Source organism: Hylobates moloch, unplaced genomic scaffold (assembly GCF_009828535.3).
Source record: "Hylobates moloch isolate HMO894 unplaced genomic scaffold, HMol_V3 SCAFFOLD_20, whole genome shotgun sequence".
Taxonomy (NCBI): domain Eukaryota; kingdom Metazoa; phylum Chordata; class Mammalia; order Primates; family Hylobatidae; genus Hylobates; species Hylobates moloch.
Genome location: NW_026652295.1, coordinates 31600312 through 31618247, shown reverse-complemented (window position 1 = coordinate 31618247; position 17936 = coordinate 31600312). Strand labels below are relative to the sequence as shown.

The following is a 17936-nucleotide window of genomic DNA, read 5'->3' as shown; positions in this document are numbered from 1 at the left end:
TGGGTGTGGATACCTCAGTTTTGCATCCTGCAAGAGTTAGGTACTGCTGACACACACAGCATGTGTCCAGGGGACAAAAATGGAAGGGGATGACTCTGATTGGATAGTGAGAGGAACACGGGTAGCTCTGGGAAACTGACCAGGGATAGGTGCCCAGGGGCACACAAGGCCCAGAAGCTGCTTGTGAGAAGTCAGGGAGAAGGAAGCCAACAACTGGATGTATCAGAGTCACTGAGTGCTGATTATGCGTATCAGGAGTTAAGAATCCATCCTCTACACAAAAAGGAAAGCTTAGACCAAACATGTCTTCTACCTTGATTTACAGTAACTTAATATGAAATGCAAAACACATAACAATTTTGGATTGTGAAAAAAAGATCAGTGTTTGAAAGAGTGCCGCACCTATTGCTTTGCACCTCCAGAGAGCTCAGGAGGTCTAGGCTGGTGAATGAATGCAGACTTAGAGGATAAATGTCATCTACTTGATGCATTCAAAAGGCCAAGCAATATTTGGTTAAGGAGTATTTGTGATGGCATGCAAAGAAAGTGTTGAAAGTGTGTTAGATTATATTTATCATTTTAAATTCTGATGCTCATTTAATTTCTTAACAGTAATGCTAAAACATGCTCTTAGTAAGTTATATGTTGAATCAGTGCTATGTTAATATGGGTTCTATAACACAGATTTGCAGCCTGCTCACCATTGAATAGCTAAGAATAGTGGTTTCAGACCTAAATGGATGAAGCCACCAAACATGATGATGGGGCAGCTCACTGAAATATAGTAAATCCAAGAGAGGTCTATGTCCAATGGGTTACCTTATACAATAGTTTGGATAGCCCTATTTTCATGGTTGTCTTCTTTCCTATGTATAAACCACAATGAACTTCTTTATTAACTCTTACTGTTTGCCAAAACCCTCAAGAAAAAAAAGTGATGAGACATGACTTGGTGTCTATTCTTAACAGAAAACAATCATGTTGGGTTTTGATTATTTATGGCCCTAAGGAGAAAGGAACTTGGTTGGAGGCCCCATGAGAGAAACCATGCATTGAATCCAGGAACAGAATGATAGAAACTGGCTTCAGTGCAACTACTCAGCAGCAGAATCCTCTTGGGAGGCTGGGGGTCTGTCCTCGAAGCAGATACTGTCCTCGAAGCAGATACTAAAGAAACAAAAAATACTTGTTCCAAGGCACATTAATCTTTTAGGCAAGGTCAGGAACCCTGCGGAGGTAAAAAAACAGTAATCCCAGGTTGTTGGCCCCCTTCCTTTAAGTCCCAGGAGAGAAAAATAATGGTGAGAGGCTGAATCTCAGGCTGATAAAGAATAGAGTTGATCCGAGCTTCCTTTAGCAATGGAGCCATGCAATGCTGTTTCCCCACTCACCCCAGGGCTGAGGTTGAAACAGGGGTTCAGGCCTGAGACTCTTCCTAGAGGAGCCTCAGTGTCACAATGCACAGAAAGACTTATGTCCTCCTGTAACTCCCCCAACAAGGAAATCAAAGCAGGAATATTGCCTGTTTATGCAGATCCTTGTTGAACTGAAATGAAAGGAGGAAAGAGAACGAATTCAGCTATTGAAACCACCTCAGACAATTAGAGAAACGTTTCTATCACACTTCCATTGCCCATCACTCAATGGACGCTCTGCAGGAGCCTGAGTAACTGGGACCTCATGCCTCTGGCTGCATTAAGATGCCAGGCTGGGATTCCTCTCTCCTTAGAAGCTGTCTTTGTTTCCTGACTATGTGATTTCAGCAAGCTCTCTGGCATTGCTTTTCTGTCTCAGCCCCTCATCGCGGAAGAAGGGTGAGCTAGTCAGGAGAAAGGCGAGTATCGCTCACCTCACAGGCTTTCTCACCTTTCTTGCTCCTTCTGTGCACGAAGATGCCCACTCCACAGATGATGAGCCCCAGCACGAAGCCCCTGGCTCCTGACAGCGCCTTGCTCTGCACAGAATCAGACTGTGCCTCTAAGAAGAACAGGCTCAGGTTCAGTGTCACCTCCAGCAGCTCCACCCCTGCTCATGTCCTGTCTGAGATCCTGCAGCCTGATGCAGAATATCAGCACGAGGACAGCGAGGGGGATACACCTTACATAACAGGAAATTGAGAAACAGTCACTCTCTCAATTCTGGAACAGAGGGTGTGACCTCAACAACAGACAAATATGCAGATTCAATTAGTTGCCTCTCAAAATAACTTACAATAAGCTAAAAGGCTGAAGGAAGACAATAGTTCCCATGAGTAAGATCAGTTCAGGAAGGTGTCTGCATCCCTAGATTCTTGGACAAGGAGAGGAGCTATGAATCCTTAGGACCTCCCAGGCCGGGGTCAGGCAAGTCTCCATTGTCCCCAGATTAAAACTACACTCAAGGTCTTGTATAGAAGAAAAATGGGGTCGGACATGGCCCCAGGGTATAAACACATAAAACTAGATGAGTGGACCCCAGAGCCAGAGAGTCCCCTGCTCTTCAGAGGTGGAGTCTAGAGGGTCATCAGACCCTCACTCCACTCCACCGTGACGGGACTGTCCAGGCTGGGGTGCTCCACTTGGCAGGTGTAGATGTTTCCCTGCTTGGGGGTCATTTCCAGCATCTCCAGGATCTGGAAGGTCCAGTCTCCATTACAGATCAGGTTGGTGGACACGACCCCAGCTGTTTCCTCCTGTCCATTCAGGAACCATTGGACTTGAATGCTGCCTGGGTAGAAATCTGTCATGTGGCAGACACGCAGGTCGTGGTGCTGCAGGGGCCTCTTGTTGGAGGGGGGATGTTCACCCTAGGCTGGACTAGGAGTGGGGAAGTGGAAAAGTGGAATAGCATGCGAGATTATTATTTCTTAGACATGCTCATTATGGAATTGATTTCTAGATGTTGAAAATAGGAATGATGGCCAGGCGCAGTGGCTCACACCTGTAATCCCAGCACTTTGGGAGGCCGAGGCAGGTGGATCACCTGAGGCCAGGAGTTCGAGACCAGCCTGACTAACATGGAGAAACCCCATCTCTACTAAAAATACAAAATTAACTGGGTGTGGTGGTGCATGCCTGTAATCCCAGCTACTCAGGAGGCTGAGGCAGGAGAATCGCTTGAACCCCGGAGGCAGAGGTTGCGGTGAGCTAAGATCGCACCATTGCACTACAGCCTGGACAACAAGAGTGAAATTCTGTCTCGAAAAAAAAAAAAAAAAGTAGGAATGATGTGATTAGTTCAGCAGATAAGGGGAGTACTGAAACTATAGAAATAGTATTGAGAAGAATAGGAGGCACACAAACTTACCAGTCTGTAGCACATTTAAAAGAAATCTTATCTATCAGCCACTGATTAACAGCCTTTGGACAAAGAATATTTAATCAGCAGTGACACTACCTTATCTTTTGAGTGCTCTATCCTGATGCAAAAGATGAAAAATTTGCTCAAATAATTTCTTGAAATTAATATACATATAAACAATGACATTCTCATGGTCTATTAATCCAATAACTATATTTCATAAATATATCAAGAAAATAAAGTGAGCTTGACATGACTTATTCTGCAAGTAAGCTATGGATTTTTTGGCCTCGCCTACAAACACTCAAAATCCTCCTATTTACATAATATCCTGAGCCCCCACATGCTTAAATAATAGAAATCCCATCCTTTTCCCTACGTTCCTCCTCTGCACTGTGTTATCACATCCATTGAGGTTCTCACAGATAACCAGGTGTTGGCTGTGCCTTGGCACCTCTCTATTTTTGCCCCCTCTTTTTCTGCTGCTTACAGATCAATTTCCACACTACCACCTGCAGCTTTTCCTTTGGACATCAGCCACCAGTATCCTTTTCCTCCACAGAAAGCAGAAAAGGGCCAACTGCCCCTAGAGAACAGCCCAATTACAGCAATATTCCAAATCAGAGCTTCTAGGTCCTTATTTACTCTATTCTTGAGAACACAAATACCCTGACATGGGCCTGGGCTAGGTAAATGAACAGTCTTGAACTAACCCACAACCCTTACTTCTTATGGTATTTTTGCCTTGTGTGCAGGATTATCCACATTCACAGCCTCTTCCCTCGATGTGATTTTATTTCAGAGGCACTTGGCTCTCCTTCTATTTCAACCACCTCCATAAACTCAACATCCATCAGACTGGTCAACCCATGTCTGCATCCCAACTGTGGATTAAGTGGAACTTCTTCCCCATAGATGTCCTGGGAAGCATGAAAGTCATGGGATATACGGGTGTCTGTTTTAAGGTCCCAGAACATTCCATGAGAAACACTTTGCTCCATCTTCTTTGACAGGAGCTGGTCAGCCTGGAGCACATCAGAGACCTCCAGGGGGCGCTGCAGCTAAGGCTTGATACCCAATGGCCTCATTTCTGACCCAGTTCAAATATATTTCACCAAGGCAAGGATTCCTGTTTGTTCTAGTTGCCTTTGCTCAGTTACTTCTAGATTTGGGTGGGCATCCACACTGGAATGGCCAGAACTTCTATCCTCCTCCTTCCTCCGTCTCCCCTACCCCTGTGTTTTTCTCTATTCTAATTCATGCCCTTATTATGATTTCCCTGGACAGTAATAGCAGTTTCTTATCTCATCTCCCTGCCTCTGGTTCCTGCTCTCTCCAACTGACTTCACAGTCTTCCAAAAACAGATTTCCAGCCTTGTCATTTTAAGATTTCGGAAGATTTTCAAAAATCTTCAGTGTTCTGACACTTATCTGGTTACATGGGAATCACTTAGGAGCTGATTAAAAACAGAGATCTCCAGACCTCCCCACCCAGGGAATCTGAATCTCTAGGCAGTGAGTCTGGGGGAATCTTTGCTTCACAGAGGATCTCAAGGAGTCTTCTGAGCAGTGAGGTTGGGGACCTGCTGGCCTAGAGGAGAAACCCACACTCCTTAGTCTGGCATCAGGGGTCTCTGCAATCTAGCAGCTGATTACTATGAGAGAAAATGCTGCCATGTTGCTGATTTGGGCCTCTATGAAGTCTTAGTGACAGTTTTTGCAAACTGTATTACTTTTATTTGGACACCTCTCTCAACCAATTACCTCAGCAACTTTCCTAAACCCATGTCACTCTCCTCATCCTTACTCAATGTGTCCATCTTCTCCTTCTTATCGGATGACCTTCCTTCCATTTTCCCGGGAACAGAGGGATCAATGGTGTGACCTCCTGAGCCTCCTCCTCCTCCCCCTTCATTCTTTCCTCTCTCTCTAGGACAAAGGTCCTTGTTTAGTGCAAGGCTCACTAGTGCTTTTTGGTCTCCTTCACAGGATTTCTCTCTTGGCCAAATACAGGAATTAAGAGATTATTTTTAGGCAGCTAGAAAGGGTACAAGTTCTTGGTGGAATTTTCCTTTAGTAAAGAGCAGCCCAAAATCACTTTTTCTCTAACAGAAAGCAGCCTGAAAACTCAGGCATAGATATGCAGACTAGAAGCTTTTATATGTAAATGCCAGCAGCTGTACCTGGAAATCAGGTAATTCAATATAGTGGTTCTCACGCTCTTTTCCTTCTACCTTTACAGGTGTCATGGCAGCCTCCAGGTTAAAGCACGTGTACAGGTATCATGGCTGCCACCAGGGGGAGGCCGTGTTTGTATAATAAAAGACTAGGGTGGGAGGGCCAGTCTTTTTGCAGGTTATGTAAATGGCACACCTGGTCAAACCAATCCCCTGAGCCCTATGTAAATCAATCACTGCCTCCTCAAGCCTCTGTACAAAACCAGTTGCGTTCCACCACAAACAGGAGACCCTCTCTTGGGCAACCTGCTTTCTCAGCATTAGGAAGCTTTTTCTGTCACTATTCTTTTCTGTCTATTAAACTTTCTGCTCCTAAACCCACTCCTTGTGCGTGTCCGTGCTGTGAATTTTTTTTCGGCCATGGCAAAGAACCAGGGTATATATCTCAGACAATGGAGCTGTTTCATTTTGGGAGCTAATCCAGGATCTGAATCAGAATGGAAGATAGGAACATCTGAGTGATGAATATAGAGCAAACCTCAAATCTGTTCTTTAATCTCAAGGCTGTCTTCATACCAGTTTCCTTTCACGGACAACTTCACCACCTCGCATAAGGCTGGGAAAAGTCTTGGGGCAACTGAAAATTTCTGGCCAGGGCACACCCTGGTGTTATTCAAAGGCTTCTGGACTGAACCTAGCCTCCAACAGTCTGTCCAGATGTTGGTAATGGATCTCCAGCTATCCTGGTGCAAAATTTTCCTTTCCTTTCTATCCGTGGTCACTATGTCTCTTGTCCTCTTTGTGTGTGCAATTTGCGGGAAGTTTTACAGTTCAGGGAAACAGCCCTGTTAGGGAAGATGGGCAAATGCCACAGGCTGTTCCTCTCCATCCCGTCTCTGGCGAGCCCAAGGTATTTCTAGCCCAACAGCACCACCTACTGGAAATAGAAATCCTCTTCATCAGGCACCCTGTCGGTTTTTTACCGTAACACTGCAGCTTCCAAATTCTTTCTTTTCGTGCCGCTAGAAAAGCCTCTACTGTGAACGGGAAAGCTCTGTCTTCAACAGGAGTAAAATGTCATCTGTAGTGAAATTTTAGTTCTGATACTGTCCCATCAGCAGGACAACTGCCATTAGGTTCCTACGTTCATTTCTGTCTCCAATTAGGACAGTACTTAATTAGCAAAGGGATTTTAGGTTCGGAAGTTAACCAGAGCCATTTTGCTAAGGGTAAATGTTTTAGCATGGGCCGTAATGACAGGCAATCTAGCACATTGCCTCTATTAAGGGAGCCTACATGAAGACGACATAGTCTCTCGAGATCCATTTTTCTGGGAGCCAGGCAGATCACACAAATTTAGGATGTCAAAGGGGATTACATAAGGTGGATAAGCTAAGGTTGTGTGGGTAAAGCATGGTTAATCCCATCACTTAGTTTATCCAGTTCCATGGCTTGGAGGACCACGCCTACAACCATGGGTGGCACATTTAACACGTTGCCAGGACCCAGGAACCAAGGAGAGAAAACAGTAGGGAGGACACTTCCACTGCCTTCCCCTCCACCCTGGGTCACAATGAAAGAATGGGGACTGAAAAGATACTTTTATTCTCACTTGTTTTCTAGATGGGTGACAGACCAGCTTCAGCTTGCACCCCTCTGGAGTGCACTCTGAAACACTGGAACTCCTTTAACCTCAGGACTTTAAAGAGAACAGTGACTCATTTTCTTTTGCACAAGGGCAAGGCATTTTTACTAAACCTTTGCAAGCATTGTAAGATCAGCCCAGCTTTTTAAATAGGCATATCAGGTAGGCCTATAGAAAATAATCCCCCAGAATTAGAAAGGCCATGTCCAAGGGAACCATCTGAGAATTCCCTCTATTTGGGGTCACCAATGTGGGAAAAATAAAGAGAAATCAGACTGTTGCTGTGTCTATGTAGAAAAAAGAAGACATAAGAAACTCCATTTTGATCTGTACTAAGGAAAATTCTTCTGCCTTGAGATGCTGCTAATCTGTAACCCTAGCCCCAGTCCTGTGCTGGCAGAAACATGTGCTGTATTGACTCAAGGTTTAATGGATTTAGGGCTGTGCAGGATGTGCTTTGTTAAAACTGTGTTTGCAGGCAGTATGCTTGGTAAAAGTCATCTCCATTCTCCAGTCTTGTGTACCCAGGGACACAATGCACTGCAGAAGGCTGCAAGGACCTCTGCTCAGGAAAGCCTGGGTATTGTCCAAGGGTTCCTCCCACTGAGACAGCCTGAGATATGGCCTCATGGGGTGGGAAAGACCTGACCGTCCCCCAGCCAGACACCCGTAAAGGGTCTGTGCTGAGGAGGATTAGTGAAAGAGGAAGGCCTCTTTGCAGTTGAGATAAGAGGAAGGCATCTGTCTCCTGCTCGTCCCTGGGAATGGAATGTCTCGGTGTAAAACCCAATCGTACATTCTATTTACTGAGATAGGAGAAAACCGCCTTATGGCTGGAGGTGAGACATGCTGGCGGCAATACCGCTTTTTACTGCACTGAGATGTTTGTGTAAAGTCAAACATAAATCTGGCCTACGTGCACATCCAGGCCCAGCACCTTTCCTTAAACTTATTTATGACACAGAGTCCTTTGCTCACCTGCTGACCCTCTCACCACCCATTATCCTATAGTCCTGCCACATCCCCCTCACCAAGATGGTAGAGATAGTGATCAATAAATACTGAAGGAACTCAGAGACCAGAGCTGGTGCGGGTCCTCCGTATGCTGAGCACCGGTCCCCTGGGCCCACTGTTCTTTCTCTATACTTTGTCTCTGTGTCTTATTTTTTTTTCTCAGTCTCTCATCCCACCTGACGAGAAATAGCCACAGGTGTGGAGGGGCTGGCCCCCTTCAACCTCAAGCTCCCTTTTCATTACAAGACCTTAGGCAAACAAAGAAAGACTTATGCCAATTTTCTGACAACCCCAATAGGTATGTAGAAGCTTTCCAGAATTTAACTTGGGTGTTTCACCTCACTTGGAAGGATGTTATGCTGCTCCTAAACCAAACTCTAACTGCAGTTGAAAAGCAGGCAGCTGTGCAGGCAGCAGATAATTTTGGAGATGAGCAACATATCTCCTATAATACACCAAAAGGGAAGAAAAGAGATAGGGAAAGTGAAAAAAATAGCAGAAACACCATTCCCAATAGGAAGGGAAACAGTTCCTCTCGACAACCCCAATTGGGACCCCAATAGCTCTGCAAATGAATAGAAATGGAAGCATTTTTTAATATGCATATTAGAGGGTCTATGAAGAACTAAGGCCTGACTTCTTAATTCCTCTCAACTGTCTATAATAGACCAAAAGCCAGATGGGAATCCTGCAGCTTTTATGGAAAGGCTGAGAGAGGCACTAATAGAGCCCCTAATTCAGTCAAGGGATGGCTCACTCTAAAGGACAAGTTTATTGCACGGGCAGTTCTTGATATTAGAAGGAAACTGTAGAAGCAAGCTATAGGACCAGATAGCACCTTGGAGAACCTCCTGAGGGTAGCCACTTATAATAGGGACCAGGAGGAGACCCAGAAAAAAGAGAGAAAACTCAGGAGAAAGAAGCTCTAATAACAGCTTTGCAGGCTTGCAAAGTCCAGGATCCCCGAGGTGCATCCGCTAGTTGCTATCGGTGTGGCAAGCCAGGGCCTTTGAAAAAGGAGTGCCCAAACAGCAAGAGAAAGCCACCTCAACCCTGTCCAGCCTGTGGTGGAGACACTGGAGATCAAACTGCTCCCGGAGACGAAGGTCACTGGGGTCAGAGCCAGTCTCACGGATGGTCCAGCAGGACTGATGGGTCCCGGGGCTCAAACCCCAGCTCCAGTGGCTCAAACTGCCATTACAGCACGGGAGCCACCAGGTGATTCTGGAAATTGAAGGAAGGAAAGTAGACCTCCTTCTAAACACTAAAGCCAATCTCTCTCTCTTTTCTCCTCTTTAATCCAGGCCTCTCTTCTTCCCATAGCATGATCGTAAGGGGTGTCTCAGGAAAAACTATTCCAGTATTTTTCTCCACCTCCTAATTGCAGTTAGGAGGACCTATTGTTTACACATGCTTCCAAGCCATTGCCACTATGGCTCTACTAGTCAAAAAAAGCCTCCAAATTAACCCTAGGAAATAATTTAACTGTTTACACCCCATATAATGTAGCAGGATTACTGTCCTCTAGGGGAGCCTTTAGCTAACAAACAGCAGGTAAAGCAAGAAATACATAAGGCAGGATAAGCAGTAGTCACTCTAATGTCTCTCCCCAGACACAAGCACTCAATTAGCTGAACTAATAGTTCTCGAAAGAGCACTTAAATTAAGCAGGGGAAAGATAGCTAACATTTCCACTGACTCCAAGTATGCTTTCTTAGTTCTCCATGCTCATGCTGCTATTTAAAAGGGAAGACATTCTCTTATGACTAAAGCATCTCCTATAAAATATCACCAGGAAATTAACAGGTTATTACCCTCAGTTTTCCTTTTACGAAAAATAGCAGCAATGCATTATAGGGAACATCAAAAGGGAACAGATGAAGTAGCCAAAGGAAATAGGTTAGCTGACCAGGGAGCTAAGCAGGAGGCAGGGAAGCCTCAAGGCATTAAAACACTTCAAGCCCTTTTAATCTCGGAAGCCTCCATAAAAGAAATTAAACCTCAGTATTCCCTTGCAGAAATAAAATAAGCCACTTCTCAAGGGTATTCCAGCCCTGAGGATGACAAAATCCATTTACTGGCCTCCAGTCAATGGAAAGTCCTTAAAATCCTTCACCAAGCTTTTTCACGTAGAAAAGGATAAAACTTATGAATGTGCTCAGAGATTGTTTTCAGGCAGAAAACCTCTAAGTTATTTAAAAATGTAACCTCTCTAGCTCACTTCCAACAGGAATTGACACTACTAGCAAAAGGCCAACTCCAGGAAATTGGACCACCTTTACTTAGCCAGAAAATTTGGTATTGGTGAAAACTCATCTCTTTCTCCTTCCCTAAGCCAAGCTGGGAAGGGCCCTACACAGTTCTTCTTTCAACCCCCTCAGCAGTAAAAGTTACAGGTATCAACTTCTGAATATATTACACTCAAGTCAAAGCCTGAAAAGCTGAGGGAGCAACCTTTGACAGCCCAGAGGAACATCCTGAATATCAATGTGGAGAAATAGAAGATCTTAAGCTGAAAATCATAAAAGATAAGTAAATGAGTGAGGGCTACTCACCTTAGTGCCATTCCTACCTCACCAGGTACTCTTTATCATTTATACCTTCCCTCTCAAAATTCACTGCCCAGTATTAGAACTTATTTTTAATGCATATTTGCAGAGAGATTTTAATTACACATGGGACTGCATCTTTTACTTTGTAAATCTCCAAAGGGAAACATTATATCTTGGCAAGTAAAGTTCTAAACGGGAATTATTTGCTACGTCACTTTTGTGGGAATTGTTATAGTCACGCTATTATTTGCAATAGAACTGTATACTGTGGCACCCACAATGTGGAATTCTGGCTGTAAAATTCTAATTGCTGTAATATTTTGCCTAATTATCTTTATGACAGAATTAATAATTGCAGGGAGGGTTTGGTCGAGTTTGTTTTGCTTATAGCAGGAGTAATAGTTACAGACAAGAAGTAAGCGTGATTTCACTATCACTAAGTTTGATAGGACTTTTTATTGAAGATTGGTAATATGGTGCACTCTAAGCTATGGAAAGAAGGTGACAAAGAAAGAGATTTTATATAAGAAATGATCTTGTATAGTAAATTCTTGTCCTAAAAGGAAATGACTGGTTGTTTAAAAACTGGTTGTTTAAAAAGGAATTGCCAAGATTAACACCAAAGTTATTTTAGCCACCCAATAACGTTTTTCTCTCAATCATATCATAAGTTATAAAGAATGGCCTAAACCTAAAATTATGCCCTAATAGCAAGTCAAGGGGGAAATAGATGTTTTTCTCAAAGGAAATGTTGCTTTTATATTAACGTTTCTGGTGATGTACAGCGACATCTAGTGGAGACAAACCAGTATTACAATCCATTGGTGTAACTAACAGGTATCAAACTCTACTGTCATAATTATGGTCTGCAGGTGGTAATCTTAATACTCATATGGTAACCCTATATTTTAAACCTTCTTGTAAAATTTATCTGTTTTCTTCTAGAAGCAATCAAACTTCAAATGGTGCTGCAAACAAAGCCACTTACGGACATGCCGTTCTTCCAAGAAACCTTAGATCAACCTCAGGAGGAGCCCCAACTGCAGCCACCCAACACGACGCCCCTTTTCAGCAGGAAGTAGCCAGAAAGAATCGTCGTCCAACACCCCCTAACAGCAGTTATGGTTACGTCTCCTGAGGGAGGAAATAATACAGGAGTTATTAATAAATTATTTTTAGGCAGCTAGAAAGGGTAAAAGTTCTCAGTAGAATTTTCCTTTAATAAAAAGCAGCCGCAAACCATTTCTTCTCTAACAGAAAGCAGCCTGAAAACTCAGGCATAGATACGCAAACTGGAAGCTTTTATATGTAAATGCAGCTGTACCTGGAAATCAGGTACATCCAATATGGCGGTTCCCACTCTCTTTTCCTTGTCACCAGGTTTACAGGTGTCATGGCAGCCTCCAGGTAAAACCACATGTACAGGTATCCTGTCCACCACCAGTTGGAGGCTGCACTTGAATAATAAAAGACTAGGGTGGGAGAGTCAGTCTTTTCGTGGGCTATGTAAATGACACAACTCGTCAAACCAACCCCCTGAGCCCTGTGTAAATCAATCGCTGCCTCCTCAAGCCTCTGTACAAAACCGATTGCATCCCACCACAAACCGCAGACCCTCTTTTGGGCAACCCACTTTCTCAGCATGAGGAAGGATTTTCTCCCTCTCTTCTGTTAAACGTTCCACTCCCAAACCCACTCCTCATGTGTGTCTGTCGTGAATTTTCTCTGCCATGACAAAGAACCAGGGTATATACCTCAGACAATGGAGCCATTTCAAAATCACAATGTCCAGTTCCCAGGATCCAGCCCTGTGCTCCTCCCGCTGGGTCCTGTCTCCCTGGGTGGTCTCATGTAGCCCAGGCCCCTCCCCGGCTGCAAACTCTTCTCTCACCTGCCCATCAGACCATCCATCTGGCCCCTCAAGCACCTCAAATAGAGCCATCTCCCTGCAGGCTTCTTCTCTGCGTGGCCTGCTGTGCCATCTCCAACTCCATCTCCACACAGCACCCCTGCACGCTGTCCTGTGGCCTCCTTTCCCCTCACCCCACATGCAGTCAGCTGCCAGGCCTGATGAAGTCCAGGGGTCCCTCTCCCTCCATCCTCCTCACTCCATGCTCAGCCCAGTCCCCGTGCTCACCCTCCTGACAAGCTCCAGTTGGGCCCCTCCCACCAATCCCCAGCCCAAAGTCCCCTTCCCTCCTGGCACTAAGGTCCTTTAGGCCAGCCCGGCTGCCCCAACTCCCTGGGCCCGGCCCCCACGGCTGCCCCAGGAGCCCTGCTCCACAGCCCTCACCCCAGCGCTGCCGGATGAGTGGCTCCATCAGCTCGTACTTGTGTCTGCACACGGTGTCCACCTCGGCTCGCTTCCGTTCCATAAAGTCCTTCTGGCTGTTCAAGCACTCGGCCATGGGCCGCCCCAGCATTCCATCACTGTCAGGAACTCCCCCACTGCGCTGTCAAAATGCACGTATTCCTCCCGGTTGTAGATGAGCCCGTCCACAAAGCGCTGAGTCCCATTGAACGCATAGCATTCCTGCGGTTCCTGGTACACGTAATTCTCTGTGAGGAGGGGGGAGAGACGGGGTGGTGGCACCCCCAACAACACCCCCCTCCTCTATATTAGCTATTTCCTCAAATCTTCCCACTCAGGACTGGATTTAAAAATACGATTTTTCCTACTACCGAGTTCTGTGGTCCTAGGCAGGTCACAGACCCTCTCCAGGCCTCAGTTTTCTCACCACCGCAGCGAGAGGATTTACTGAAAAGAATGAGACTCACTGCTCAGGGTGGCTGAGTGATCATTAGGGAGGGGCGCACGCTGAAGGGAAAGCAGCCCCTTCTGCTGGCGGCTGGAGGAGGAGGGGGAAACATTTCACGTGGAGTCTCAGGGAGGAGCAGAATCTCATCAGGGGGAGGGGCCCTCAGGCAGAGAAACAGTAGGGATGGGAGGAGTTGGGGACCTGGAGGACAGAGCTGCTCCCCCTACCCAACTCCCTGCCTGACATTTCCATCCTGATGTCAGTCCTGGCTCAAATGCCACCTACTCCAGGAAGCCCTCCCTTCCTTCTTTCCCTTTCTACGGCTAGGTGCTCTCTCTTCTCTGCAGTTTCTTGAGAATACCTCAAGTTGCTCTTGCTGTTCTGCATGCTGGAAATGTCTGCATGCTGGAAATGCAGAAATGCATTTCCATGCATTTCTCCCTTCCTTCCTTCCTTCCTTCCCTCCTTCCCTCCTTCCTTCCTTCCTCCTTCCTTCCTTCCTTCCTTCCCTCCTTCCCTCCTTCCTTCCTTCCTCCCTTCCTTCCTTCCTTCCTTCTTTCTTCTTTCTATGGAGTATCCTTCCTTCCCTCCTTTCCTTCCTTCCTTCTCCTTCCTTCCTTCCTCCTTCCTTCCTTCCTCTTCTTCCTTTTCTTCTTCCTTCTTCCTCTTCCTCCTTCCTCTTCCCTTTCTTCCTTCCTTCCTTCCTTCCTTCCTTCCTTCCTTCCTTCCTTCCTTCCTTCCTTCCTGTCTTTCTACAGAGTATCACTCTCTCTCCCAGGCTGGAGTCCAGTGGTGCAATCTCAGCTCACTACAACCTCCACCTCCCGGGTTCAAGCAGTTTTCCTGCCTCAGCCTCCTGAGTAGCTGGGATTACAGGCGTGTGCCACCACACTCGGATAATTTTTGTATCTTTAGTAGAGACGGGGTTTCACCATGTTGGCCAGGCTGGTGTCGAACTCCTGACCTCGAGATCTGCCTTCCTCGGCCGCCCAAAGTGCTGAGATTACAGGCGTGAGCCACCGCACTTAGCCAAAAATGCATTTCTTAAAACTTCTTCAAGTTTGCCATAAGAAAGACAATATAGCCTGAAAGTTAATTTTCACTTTTCAAACATGGCTGTAGAAAGACTTGATCTCAAAACACCTGGAAAATATCTTAATCAATGAAAATCACCACAACAACCAGAAAACTAAGTGACTGGACTCCTTTAGGTTTAGAGGCATTGATGGTGTCATTTTTACATAAAGAAGTGTGGCAGCCTTTTCCACCTGCGATTCTTCCTAGGGAGCACCACGGGCAGTGTCTGGCAGGTGCATGTGTATACAGAAGTAGCAATGACCCAGCACATGTCTGCTTGCTTCTGTCTGAGCCTCTTCAGACCTGACCTGTTCCTGGTCACAGTGGGGAAATTAAGGTGCTGTGATTTGCACACAGCAAATTAAGGTTTGTTTTGGACACCTGTTTCATGTTCTACAAATTAAGAACTCACGTTTATTAACCTCACCCCTCACAGAAGATGCACAGCTGGTGGCAGAGGACAGTGGAGAAGGGGTGGGGCTGGGCTCAGGGGCACCATAGACTTAGCCTGTAGTTTCCAGTGTCATCTCTAAGGCAAGATCCCAGGACTTCAGATATTCTAACCTGCCTCTTCTCCTGGTGCCTTGGGCTCCAGCCCCCTAAACACCCAGGCCCATCGCCCCCAGCCCCTTTAGTCTGCCCCTCCATATTCAACTGCCCCATTCTGAGTGCGTATCCTCTCATTTTAGTTTGTTAGTCTTTGTTTCTCTTCCTCATTCACCAATAAGAGAACATGTTTTAGTCAAGAGTAAGAATTTCAAAACTTTCTTTTGCAACATTTAACTTTTTAAATGGAATTTTACCTTCAAAGCAGACATAAGTGATGAGTATATGGTGGAATTTGAAACCTTCATTTTTTTTTTGTATATGGGAGACTTTATCCTGTTTGTGGAATCTTTGACAATTGAGTTACTCAGCACAATTTGAAAACCAATGATATGAGTGAATTCATCTCTCACTCAGAGTAGGGTATATTAAAATATAATTGCAGAAGATAATGGAGGCCATATGGGTAAGAAAAGGAACATGTCACAGGTAGGGATTCCAGTTCTTGCACTACGACTCATTACTAGGTTATCTTGGGCAAGAAACAACCTTCTAACTCTCCATTTCTTGAAAGGCAAAATAGTAATAATACTATTTACCTTGCAAAATTGCTGTGAGAACCAAATGAGCTCACATATGTAAAATACATAGTATTGTATCTGTCACTGCTCAATCTATGTTAGTTCCCTTCCTCTTTTCACTGTGTGACCTGTCTGAATAGGAGCAAAATTCTAAATAAATGCATATGAAAGAGGAACTGGATCAGCTTATGAGCTACTGGAAAACCTCAAGAAGACATTCCATGGGCACCAGATCTTAATGGTTGAAAAGTGTTTGTTGGCTGTTTGCGGACTGGATCTTCCCACCTCTCTTTTGTGCTAGTGATTTTATTTGAGGAGTTAGATTAACGGAAGAGTAAGTACCCAAAGACTCAAATACACAATGAGCTTCTGCAAATGCCCAGCTGGTGTGACAGGAGGACTCGGGAGTGTGGCCCTAATGCTTGGGGTAGTGGGTGGGGTGAGGTAAGAAACTCAGCTGTAAAAAGCCCATTTCAAAGCCTGTCAGAGACAAAAGGGTGTTGCCTCCAGGAGTCTGTTTTTTTCACCTGCTGTGTCATCTCCTGCTGCCTAGGTGTTGTCTCAGCCAAGCTTTTCTCCACATTCCCCTCCCTCACTTTAAGCCACAGCCTGGCTCCTTGTGCATTTCCTCTTGTGCTCTGTTTGAGGTTGGGGATGTGTGTGGAGTTGGAAGAGCATGCAGGGAATTGTGGAATCGGCCCTGCCCACTCTACCCACTCTCCTATGGCTCCAGCTCTCCCTCCAGCAGGTTTTGATTGGACATTCATTCTACACAGGGAGCTCTGGTAACCCACCCTCTGTCCCTGTCACATGGCTCCACTGCCTCATCTCATTTCCCCTACAAACCTCAACCCAGTCTTTACCCCTCCACGTGTTCACTGCCCACCATCATCAGACTCCCTCCTGTGCTTTCTGCTACCCCGCACCTGAGGTTTCCATGGCGTTCCCAACAGCACCCCTCATCCTACAAACAACTCTGCGTATGGACACTGTTGCTATGGACCTCCTGCTGGACACTGTTCAGTGTCACCAGTGCTGCTCCAGCCTCCTCTCTCCCCAGCCTCACTCCCCTGCAGTTCCCAGGGCTGAGCCGTCCTGCTGATTAGTTCTCAGCACCCCTCTGTGACTACAAGTGCAAGTTCTCCTCCCCTTCCCAGACAATGAACCTGAGGTAATAGGTGAGGGGCTTTGGGGTTTGAGGGGCTGTCCTCAGGAGATTCGAATACTGTTACCCTGGAAAATGAGGAGGTGACATGAGGACAGTACTTTCTAGGTGTGTCTAGGTGGATGTGGAAGGGTCTGAGAGGAAAGGTCTATGCAGAAAGGTGGAAGTCAGTGGAAAAGTAAGGCACCTACTTTGCAGTCCTTCCTCTCAGGGTGTTGATGTAAATTTGGACCAGAAAGGTAAGAACATTCTGAGAGAAAAACAATGGGTCATAGAAGCCATAATATTACACCAGCCACAGGGAGACAGCAGGAGACAGAGGTTTTTCCCTTGGTTACTGCTTCCTTGGCTGTCTGATAACCTACACTCAATCTCTTTCACGTACTCACACATCCTCATCTCATTCTTCTGACAAGTTTCAACCCACCCTAATACTCTAACCAAGTTCTGGGGAGGCTGGGAGAAATACCTTCAACAAGAGTGCCTTTAGGGGCTCGAACCTGTCCCCCTCCCTCCCATCTTGCCTTCATTGTCCAAGGGGCATGGGTTCCTGCTCCACCCTGGAGAATGAGAGGCATTCTCCATGAGCACTGAATCCTCAGTGATCCTTGTAGTCTGGACACACCAGCTGAGGGCTCTCTGCCTGAGTCCCCTCCAGGTTGGATGCAGATGTGAGCACACCCAGGAGTCTGCACATGCCAACCTCTCTCTCTGAAACCTTGTCTGTCCAAGATTATCCTGAACCTCTTGGCCCCATTTCCCCATAGACAAGCAACCCTACCCCTGAGCACCTCCCTTTATTTACTGTGCCCATGTTCCTGGAGAGAGAATAGACCTGGTGGATAGCAACCTATCCTATAGGAGGTGAGTTTGATTCTCCAGCTGTGATAGAAGGACACTAGGCTGTGGCAGGAGCCCCATGCTGTCTCAGAGTCTGGTTCCATAAAGAGAAAGTCCCATAGGAATTGTTCCCTGAACCAGACCCTCCAGGAATAGCAGCTCTGCTCTTACCTGGAGTGGCCCTGCCCTGGACCACAGATATGAGCAGCACCATCAGTAATGCTGTCAGAGCCACTGTCCAGGGACCCCCTGAAACCTGCAGGATCATCATGGAGCTGGAAAATGATGGCAGAATGAAGAG

General features: G+C 46.0%; 1 pseudogene; it reads right to left on the bottom strand.

Moving 5' to 3' along the window:
- Nucleotides 1–1526: 1526 nt before the first annotated feature.
- LOC116460251 (HLA class II histocompatibility antigen, DP beta 1 chain-like) lies at nt 1527–17930 on the bottom strand (annotated as a pseudogene).
- Between the last annotated feature and the right edge of the window lie 6 nt (nt 17931–17936).